This window comes from Gymnoscopelus microlampas (assembly GCF_963454915.1).
Source record: "Gymnoscopelus microlampas genome assembly, chromosome: 18".
Lineage (NCBI taxonomy): Eukaryota > Metazoa > Chordata > Actinopteri > Myctophiformes > Myctophidae > Gymnoscopelus > Gymnoscopelus microlampas.
The window spans coordinates 48,023,351-48,034,673 of record NC_139955.1 but is presented as its reverse complement, the minus strand read 5'-3'; the positions used below and the strand labels follow the sequence as shown (position 1 = coordinate 48,034,673).

The window sequence follows — 11,323 nt, the reverse complement described above, 5'->3', positions numbered from 1 at the left end:
ATGTGTTGCCATAATTGGCTGAGCCGCTCGCCTCAGCCCTAAACAGCCATACTACTTGTGACAGTCACAGGAGCCAGCAGTACCTACAGAATAATACAGTCCTTTAATAAGATATTGAAGTTGTAACAGAGTCCTCTGTTATACCATGAATTCAATGCTTCATGGTGTAATTGATAGAAAATAAGTATTTTTTGGGGGTGAACTACTCCTTTAAAGCACTATATTCTGATAGTAATCATTGCTATAGAGTGTTTGTTCAGGTTGTTGCACATGTTCAACAGAATCAGGGCAGAAATACCTATTTAACAGCTTGTGTTACAATTCCTATTTTGTAGTCTAATAATTGTTGTCTCCACCAGGAGACTATGTTTTCACTTTTCGTCCCCCCCCCCTCGGCCAAGCTAACTTTGGTCAAGCCTCACGTGACACGTGACAATACGTTGAAAGAGTGTGCTCTGATTGGCTAGTGAGACGCATGAGCGGCCTATAAATAGATGTTTCACTTTGAAAGAGTCTGTGTCTCTTTCAAAGTGAGGTAAGACAGGAATAATGCAGTCAATGTGCCATCTGACGTACACACTATCGTCAAAGTTCCAATCTTGAGCAAATATTGGAATAAATTCCAATATTTGCTGGCGGAGACTTGTGCTCCGAGGAGCACATTTTCTAGTTTCTTTGTGTCATCACTTTATCCTGCATGAGTCCTCTCTCCTGATTGGATAAAACTGGTATCCTGACCTGAAATGCATTCTTTGTTTAATAAAGAGCTGAAGAGACAGTGAGACTCCTGTTACTGAACAAACACTCTATAGCAATGATTACTATCAGAATATAGTTATTTAACACTTATCAACAAAATAACATCACTTACCCTACCTTTAAACTCTATGTTCTTTAACTGTTCAGCCCCTCTTTCTCTCTCCACTGTAGAATGTTAATCAAATAGAATCAGATTGTATTTATGTTTTTATAACCGTATAGTCGACCAAAGTGCTGCACAAGTTCAAAACAAAGTAGTACGTCAAAAGTGAAAAACATACATATTATGATTTACAATGTAGACATTTATCAGACGCTCTTAATGCTGAGTGATTTACAGTAATCAAGGTAAACACAAGGTAATACATTATATGCATAGAGACAGTGTTAATGTCTCAGTAATATAGGATCATTCATACTGTAGGTAAACCAAGAACCTATCATCAGTCTAAACATTATAATATCAATAAATAAACTGTACATTAAAACCATATAGAAACTATAGGATGTCAGGTCAACACATGAACCTGGTATCTGTCTAAATAACATGCTATCTAAAATACATTTTAACCTTTGATTAAGACTGCATGGTCGTCAAGGCTACGTACGGCCTACAGGCTAATAATGTATGTGTGTAAACACAACATAAAACAACTACACACACACACGCGCACGCGCACACACACACACACACACACACACACACACACACACACACACACACACACACACACACACACACACACACACACACACACGAGAATTAAACAAGAATTATACATGTAGTCAGTGATGGAAGAAGTACTCGCATGTAAAAGTAAAAGTATCAATACTGCGATAATGAGAATCACTCTGTTACAAGTAACGGTCAGGAATTAAAATAAAATGTACTGAAACTACCAAAAGTAGAAAATACTCATTATGCAGAATGTCCCATTTCACAAGTTTTGTGAATGTATAAAATGTATAAAAATGCGATGCAACGCATTGTGAGCTTGTAGATCGGCTATTTTCAAATGTCTGAACTGTAGGGCTGAAGTGGTTAATGTATGTTTTGTAATGATAATAATAAGTAACTAGTAATTACAGTTTTAATAATAATTGTAGTGGAGTAAAAGTACTGCAGTTTGCCTCTGAGATGTAATGGAGTAGAAGTAAAAGTGCTCAAAATTGGAAATTCTCCATTAAAGTAAAAATACCTCAAAATACAGTACTTGAGTAAATGTACTTTCCACCACTGACGATAAGACAGAGCCCTCTTATAAAGGAGAAGTTAAGATGAAGTGGTTTATGGTTGATGTCTCAGACGCTGACATTTAACCCTTTCATGCTGTGGCTTTTTAACAGTTGAGCTGACATAGAAACAAGCTTGAGGATTAATACTAGAGAAGCACAATTCTTTGTTCATTTAAAATGTGTGGCTTAAAGTTGAGACTATGTTGGCATAATTGTCTCCGCCAGGAGACTATGTTTTCGTTCTCGTCCTTCCGTGTGTCCACCAAGCTAACATTGGTCAAGCTTCACGTGACACGTGACAATATGTTGAAACGGTGTGCTTTGATTGGCTAGCGAGACGCATGATGAAATGGAGACCTATAAATTGGTGTGTCACTTCAAAAGATCATTTATATCTTTTGAAGTGAGGTAAGACAGGATTAATCAGGAACAGTACTGGCGGAGACCTGTGCTCCAAGGAGCACATTTTCTAGTTAGTGTAATTCATTTTGTTTTTAAAATTCAGATATTTTACTTAGATATGCAGATATTTTACTTAAATATATTTAACTTGTCAATGAAGGCTGTGAGCTTTGTTATGAGATTTAGCTTTTGCAATAAAAACCTTTAATATATTTTTCATCATTTATCTGTTGAGCATTTTGTTTGACTTAGTAATAATGAGTTGTATTTATAATGCACTTTACGGACAAATCTCAAAGTGTTACAATCAGGGTAACATATTTGTATAAAGCATGACAAAGATAAAAAATAATTTAAAAACATTAAAGCTGCACTATGTAACTTTCCTCTTCTATCCCGGATTTGAACCCGGTTTCCTGAGCAAGTGCTGAAATATTTACCATAGAGACACACGGCCGGAAGCGGAAGGCCTACAAATTCACGCCCACTTTTGACACTAGGGCTCAGTTAGAATGATGAACTGCAGCTCTCAATGCAATCTCAATGAGAGACATTGTAAAATACCGTAATTTCACTGGTTAACTACTGAAGCTGTAGCGATTTGTTTTGTGTTCTAATAAACTGTCCCATTTGTTTAATTTGTCCTTTTTAATGTCCCATATCTGTCATCGCGATATACTACCCACAATATACTATAATATACTCCATCAGTATGTCAAAACCGCTAGCATCGGAGATTTAGAGTTTAAGTGGTCGCATGGTATATACGTCACAGACGCATCCCTTGAGGTTTTCAAAGAAAGTGTCCGTTTTCTATATGTTTTGGTCATTATCTCTGGAACAGAAAGTCCAATCTGCTCAGTTTTAAGCTTGTTGGATGCGTGCCTTTGAGGACATTAAGCACGCAATGACACATTTTCGGGTTATTTTTTTTTATTATTTAGGGGAGGCGAGATCTTAGTTGGGCAGGCGACATCCTGTCCTGTCTCTACAGTGGGTACACCACTGGTCAACGCTCGGCGCTCGTAAAGACAGTGATATCACTGAAATGCGACAACTTGTCTGTCTGCCGTCTACCCTCTGCTGTGTTAACATTATGGGTAACTGGTTAAAGTGGCAAATTAAATGTGAAACACATCAACTATTAAGAAAACAAGAAGATATGTTGACAAAGACACTCCATACATTTGGAAACATATTTTTATTTAAATCAATATCGTCTCCAGTTAATGTAGGAATATTTTAAAAGTAGGCTAACTCTCATGTCCTCTCATAGGGAATGCATTGAGAGCTGCAGTTCATCGTTCTAACGGACCCTGAGTAGCGGCGCTATCTCAAAAGTGGGCGTGAATTTGTAGGCCTTCCGCTTCCGGCCGTGTGTCTCTATTGAGCTAATAGAGCCTGCCTGCTTGCTCAGGGGATAAATTGAATCCTGACCATCAGGTCAAAATTTGTGTCAGATCCTGTGTCTAGGTGAGACATGACCTTTGACACCATCTAAATGTCTCAATAGAAGAGTCAAATATACAACCGCCCCAATTATATAAGATATATTATTAACATAGACCCCTTAACAGACGACGTCATACTGGCTGCGTGCAGCCAGTATGCGCGCAACGAAACCCATTATATCAGGTCTCGTTAGGACGCGTCTCACTAGCCAACACACACAAGAGGGGGTTGGGGTGTGCTGAAACCAGTGCACCCCGAAACAGGTTGGGAATTGATTGCGTGAAACAATCACCTGTGCGTCCAGGCTCAATGTTAGTAAACAAATAATTGGTCTATACTCTATATCATACATATTGGGAAAAAAGGTTACATAGTGGTGCTTTAAAATATGTGGCTGAAAGTTGAGCTGATATTGATATAAACATATAAGTGTAACTCATTTCATCCTGTTTCTAAATTCATGCAGATATTTTACTTAAATATATATTACTTTATCAATGAAGACTGTACATGTGAGCTTTGTTATGAGATTTTGCTTTTGCAATAAAAAACCTTTAATATATTCTTCATCATTTATCTGTTGAGCATTTGTTTGAAAAAAATAATACACTTGCATTCATTAGTAATAATGATTGATTTATAATGCACTTAACATCTTTCCACTCAAACAGAGAGCGTCTCCTTCCCAAACCCCAATGGTTCTAATCAGCCCCCCGCCCACAGGAGTGGCCCAATTCACTCACAACTTGCTACAAAAATCGCTCATGAAAAAATATATAACCTCCTACATTCCATTTTCAACCTTCACATCTGTCTCCTTCTCTAATAATCATAAAGTGCTATATATTTCATCTCGCACTTTACTTCCGGATGGTTCGTTTTGCACCTTTTTTTGCCACATCGGTCACGGCAAAGAAATAAGCACTGCCGTGGTCTATGGAAACGACCCCAAAAGTGCACCCAAATAAGCCCAGAATCGCTTAGACAAACAGTCAGACCTGGCAACGCAGCCTACGCCAATCATGCGTGAGAGATCTACAAGCTATGGGGCAGAGACGCCACCGTATCTTAGCAACAACGACAGCGCTCACTCTCATTGGTCGTGTCACGCTAAGAGCAGTTCCCAGACAATGGCATCGCAGAGAGCTTGCTGTAGCCATCAGAAGTCAGTCGCATCAACGACGGACAGGGAGCTGTGACAGCTGGCATGTAGCTAACGCTAACGTGGTTGTTGTCATGCCTCCAGCGGCTGTGCAATCACTTTGTCAACAATGCACGTTCCTGTGATGAATGTTATTATTGCTGCTCAGTTAGTCCATTGTAGATGGTGTATATTGTGGCCTTGTGTGTCTTCAGGAGAACTGTGTAGCTCCACAGCAACTAACGTAATGGCAGGACCGCCCCGTGCAACGCATGTTTAGGCTGCATTATGGTCATGTAGTAATTTCAGATAATTTCGCTCCGATTAGAGCAGTGCTTATCAACCCTTTCAGGCCGCCCCCCCCCCCCCCCCCCCCCCCCAAATACACGTAATTGATCTGGGGACACCCACATTTTGTTTGACTCCGTTCCACAAGAAAATATTGAGAAAATAGCAGATCTACAAGCACGAAACGCCTCACGTTCAGAGGCTTTGTAAGCTTGTACATCGGCTATTTTCTACATGATTGCCTCTTTCTTAGATTATTTCACAATGTGGCCAATGTTTTTATAGTATAGTTTGTTGACTACTTTTGTGGCAGAAATGGTCATTTCCTTTACTTTCGTTTTTTTTTATTTTCTCCGCCAGGCCGAAAGGCATGGCGCAAGACTATGTTTCACCCCCTGTCCGTCCGTCTGTGATAGCTAATCTCTCACATCGTTGACTTGATCGCAGCGAAACTGTGCACACACACTCCCTGGATGCCAATTCAGAACCTCTGCCCTATTTCTTTCACATGGCCCTGTTACAGTGCCACCAGGAGGCCGCTTTTTCCTAAACACATTTTCTCACAGTACTCCTACATATTTTGCCCAAACATCACGCAAATCGGTACACAGTATCTCCACAGTCATTAAAAAAAACGGCTCTTTCAGATTTTTCATATTCCATCCTGATTGGCTAAAATGGCTTCCAAAGTCTGCAGGACTGCTCCGTTTGGACCAAAATGCCTCACGTTATGAACACAGCATGCACTTTCCGTGCAACTTTGCACCCACATTCCCACTATGCCGAGGAAGACATTCCACTTGAGATTTCTCTACTCAGCCTCATGGTGGCGCTATAACAGCCCGATGTGGAGAGTCAGTGAGAGCTGGATAAACGAGGTAAAATGTGTCAAAAGGACTCTGTACGGCTGTCGATAAATGAACACATGACGTCGGTGGGAGAGGAGATATTGTGTCTTTTGGACAAACAGCAGCGTGGTGCTGATGTTTGTTGTGTGAAGCAGCTTAATATCAGAGTGTTTGTGTTGGAGCGCCTCAGTGCGGCTGCAGAGTTCATGTGCAACCTCTTCCAGAGAGAGACAGGGACACTAGAAACTCTGCTGGAGAAAAAAACAACACTGCTGGGCATTGACTTTCATATGGACATTGATCTACACACTGCAGGTATATCTGCTACACACACAACATCAAACTACACACTACAGGTATGATGCAGCGTTTGCATTCCAGCCAGCATGCCAGCGTAGTTCCCATATGGTTTCAAGGTGGGCTAAACCATATGGACCCCATGTCAGCAATGTCAGCGGCATCCACTTCAGTCCCAACTGTGATGCCCATGCAGGCTATAAGTAGCTTCTACCTGGCCCTTAGGTGGGCCCCAACTAGCCATGTTTATGTGGGACCAAGGCTACCTGGGTTTGCCCATGCAGGCTTTAACTGGGTTCTACCTGGGCCCTAGGTGTACCCTAACCAACCAGAGTGCAGTGCCCATCGATCCAATTGTTGTGACGTCAGGGCTCTCAATACTGCACATTGGTGGAGGAGGAGGGGCCGCAGGGCGACCGCACACATCGCTGAACCAATGGTAGCCCACGGATGTTTCCTCTGGGGATTTACAATCTGCCCCTCTATGCCACATATCATCCGCACTACAGGGTCTTCACTGACCGAGCCACGGCCCCACTGGCCCTCATGACGCTACGCCACTTATATGAGCTGCCAAGTGGCCGCGGGCGCTACGTGCGCGTGGCCACGGGCTAGACGCGAGCCCCCGCGTAGCGGGGGCGAGCTTCTAGTTTGAAACAAAGTGAGAGGAGGAGATGGGGAGCCAGAGCATTTAGAAGGTTGTGGTTTCTCCCTACATTGATTCATAATAAATGATCAAACACTGAATGTGTTTCTCAGGAAAATGTGACTTTTCTCTTGTCTGGGACGCTCACTGTAATGTCACTCACATAGAGGCATTCAGGAATAGACTTTATTAAATTATAGTAATTATAGCTCTGTTCCATTTAGTGTAGTTACGTTCAAGGACGCCCATAACTCTTAACCCTTACAAACTGATTTTAATATATTAAACTATATTAACTGGGCTGGAAAGTGCAAAACAACGATCTCTGGCAGCAGGGAATTCGATAGGCATTGTTTTTCGGTGTAGTATAGACCATATTCACTCCTATTATCTTCATTAAAAGGCTAAGTGATATTTTTTGGTTAAAACATTTTTATTTATATTTGGGTTATCAATGTTAAAGTGACAATACTCATTGCTATAGAGTTTGTTCAGTAACAGTGTTAAATAGCTCTATATTCTATAGATATATAGAGAGTACCCTGTGTTTATCAGCTTCAGTTCCAATTTTATTTGCCCATTACTTTGTGTCATCACTTCCAATTTCACTTGTTTAATCTGTATCCTGTGTTCTCTCTCCTGATTGGATAAAATTGGTATCCCGACCTGAACATGGAGACTCCTGTTACTGAACAAACACTCTATAGTAATGATTACTATCACAATATAGAGATGTAACCTTTTAACAACATACTTTTAAACCTGAAAATATCACTTTCCCTATATATTTAACTAATTGTGCTGGGGGCCCCCTGGAACCTCTTCAAGGACCCCTGGCCTGGGGGGTCCCTGGAGAGACAGACAGACAGACAGACAGACCTGGCCATTATTTTAAATGGTTTTCATGTTGTTTTTGCTTTTGCTCTTCTTTTTGCTTCATTGTTAAATTATTATTGCTTTTTCTTTAAAGCACTTCTGCTTTATTTTTTAATTTGTTTATTTTTGTTGCTCTGTAAAGCACTTTGAGCTGCATTCATGTCATGGAAGGTGCTATATAAATAAAGTTTATTATTATTTGAGAACAACTGCTGTAAATAATAATGGAATCGCTGAGAGTGCAAAGCAACGCTCTCTGGAGGCACAGACTTTGATAGGTGTTGTTTTTTGGTGTAACATAAGCCCCTTCTCTCCTGTTCTCTTCTTCATTAACAATTCAATTCAGAGGAGCTTAATTAATGAGGAAAACATATTATTATTATGAAAATACGTTTAGAATGCCAAAGCAAGAGTCAAACCATAATAAAACAATTTAAGAAAAAAAAAAAGGGTAAAGAATGTACAGTTGGTGGAGTTACAGAATTGTGTAAACAGAGCTTTATGTCATGTTGCAACTTGGGAAAATACATGTTATATACATGTTGGTAAGGCCTGCTTGATATGAAGCTTTTTGAGACAATTAGCAGCATTTTCCCCAAAACTATTTAAAATGGTTTACAAAAAGCCTCAGATTTCAAATGTGTTTAAAGTAGTAGCTCCGTTTATCAATCTGCATTATTAGTAGGCTACATTGAAGTTCAATGTAGCTGTGTAGCCTACTGACTGTATATCATGCCCACATAGTGGTGAGTAGTTAGTTAGCTCTGGTCCATAGCGTTAGAAGGAGTTCTCCTTAACTCCCTCTAACGCTATGGACCAGAGCTAGTGAGTAGTATATGAATTAAAAATTACATTTGTTACTTGTAGCCTACTTTAAATGTTGGGCCGCCGTGCCATTTACAGTTAAGCTACTGCTCATTGAGGTGGGTCCCTGGTGCTAAACTCCTTCTGAAACGCTTTGAATTTGTGTGAGGTAGTAGCCTGTTTGCTTTAACGTGTAATGTCAAGCTTATTGGGTGTTATTTATATCATATGGCACCATAATGCGTCAGCATAGGCTACTGCTCGTTGAAGCAGCACCAGGGACTGTGGCATAGAGTTGAGATATTGTGTTTTTTGGTGTTGATGTTTGTAGTGTGAAGCTTAATGTCAGAGTGTTTGTGTTGGAGCGCTGCTCGTGCGTGCATGCGTCCCCCCGCAGTTCTAAAAGTCCCTCTGCGCCCCCGTGCAGTTTATACATTGTGTCTGTGGTGAGGGAGGGGTGAGGACAGGAGGTTGTTTCTAGACAAAACTCCATTGATATCGTAGATATTATGTCTATGATTGCTATAGGCATATTGGAAAACAAATTGGGCCTCTTCCTTACTTCCTTCACAGATTGTTACCAATGATACTAATGAAGGCTCTGTTCCATTCTGGTCAAACAGAGTCAGGGTGTTGACTCACTGGAAACACTCTGCTACACCAGTGGGTCTCAAAGTGTGGTCCAGGGACCCTCATGGTTCCTTGAGGGGGTTCCAAATGGACCCTTTACAGGTGTGTAACTCTCAGAGTTATGGGGGTCCTTGAAATGAAAGGAAAGGGAACCACTGTGCTACACTAAATGGAACAGAGCCCTCATTAGTATCATTGGTAACACCTGTGAAGGAAGTGAGGAAGAGGCCCAATTTCTTTCCAATATGGCTGCTGTGCATATAGAGCCTGTTGTGTTCATCTACCTGATGCATCAAGTAAGTGATGTTTCCTTTCTGTTTATCTGAAGTTATGTTTACCTTCTTGAGTACTTGTTGAGTTGGTAAATATGTTATGCCTGTTTGTGCCTTAGTTTGTTTGTGTTTATTGTTATTGTTCTTTCCCATTTAGTTAAATCCTTTTCATAATTTCAACCTTAGATTTATCTACATGGAGTCTGCATAAACTGCAGTATAAACTGACATGCTTTAATGGAGTTACTGATGTAGGAGTTATCTGTGTGTGAAAACCCATTCAACTTCACACCCAACCTTATAACTTTTACAAAGCAATTAATCAGATATCATCCAAAATGACAATATAGTGTATAAATAAATGTAATTGCTGTCGTGTCGTTTACAACTCTGCTGATTACAATGAAGAACTGGTGTTGGTCACTACTTGGATGTTGTCTTTTGATTTATTTGTGCATTTGTGCTCACTTGGATATTTATTCAAATGACACGATGACACAATAAGTGATATGATTGTAATGTTACACATGGCTGGTATTTATGTGTGACTGACATCATGTTAGACCCTGATGAAGATCTACAGTATAGGTCATATTGTTGCTTCCCTCAAAATAAATCTCTAAATATTGTTTTAATCATAGACTAGTGCCTTGGATGTATTTTCTGTGTCAGTCTGCAGTCCTGCTCCATTTGGGAGTCAAACAGTACTTCTTTGAAAAACCTTTTGGTCAGAGATAAAGTACCTTCAACAGCCAATAGGGGGAAACCTCACACTTCTAAAGGCTAATTGTGAATGCAAAGAGGTTGATTACATACATACAGTTTACTTTTAATTGCAAAATATCATTTACATGTATAGCCTTTATAGACAAAGTCAAATATATTGTTTGTTTTTTTCAAATTGAATAAATACGTATGTACGTACGTATGCCAATATTTTCTCCACTTTTCATAATTTATGTCTGCAGATAATTCTGCTTTTGTGTTTCACACTATTATCACACTCACAGTAGTACTTTGTACGTCAATTCAGCTGTGAAGAAATCCACAGCATGACACAGCATAATGTCAACATCAGTGTTATCGTCCATCTATAGAAATAACTTCTGCTTTCTCACTGTTCTCTGTCTTATCATCCTACTGTAGCATCCTGGACGGGGCTATTATTGGGTGGGGGTGATTACCCAGAATGCCCTGCAGCACATACAGTTCTGTTATTATTTGTATTGGGTATGAGTTCTAGGGATTGTGGTGTGAGGATGAATGTGTAATGCTATTTCATGAAAAAAAGCATGTTTCAATTTCTTGTGACACCACAAACAAATAAGAAAATATTTCCAACAGATGTTGATTCTCCATAGACCGTACATAGTGATTCTCCATAGAGCGTACATAGTGATTCTCCATAGATAGACCGTACATAGTGATTCTTCATAGACCGTACATAGTGATTCTCATAGACCGTACATAGTGATTCTCCATAGATAGACCGTACATAGTGATTCTTCATAGACCGTACATAGTGATTCTCATAGACCGTACATAGTGATTCTCCATAGATAGACCGTACATAGTGATTCTCCATAGACCGTACATAGTGATTCTCCATAGACCGTACATAGTGATTCTCCATAGACCGTACATAGTGATTCTCCATAGATAGACCGTACAT

At 40.0% G+C, this 11,323-nt stretch overlaps 1 protein-coding gene across 1 annotated transcript in view; it reads left to right on the top strand.

The window, feature by feature from the left end:
- LOC311033902 (uncharacterized protein) overlaps window positions 1–11,323 on the top strand; it is a 65,328-nt gene that overhangs the window by 39,419 nt on the left and 14,586 nt on the right. The gene's annotated exons all lie outside the window — the stretch shown is intronic.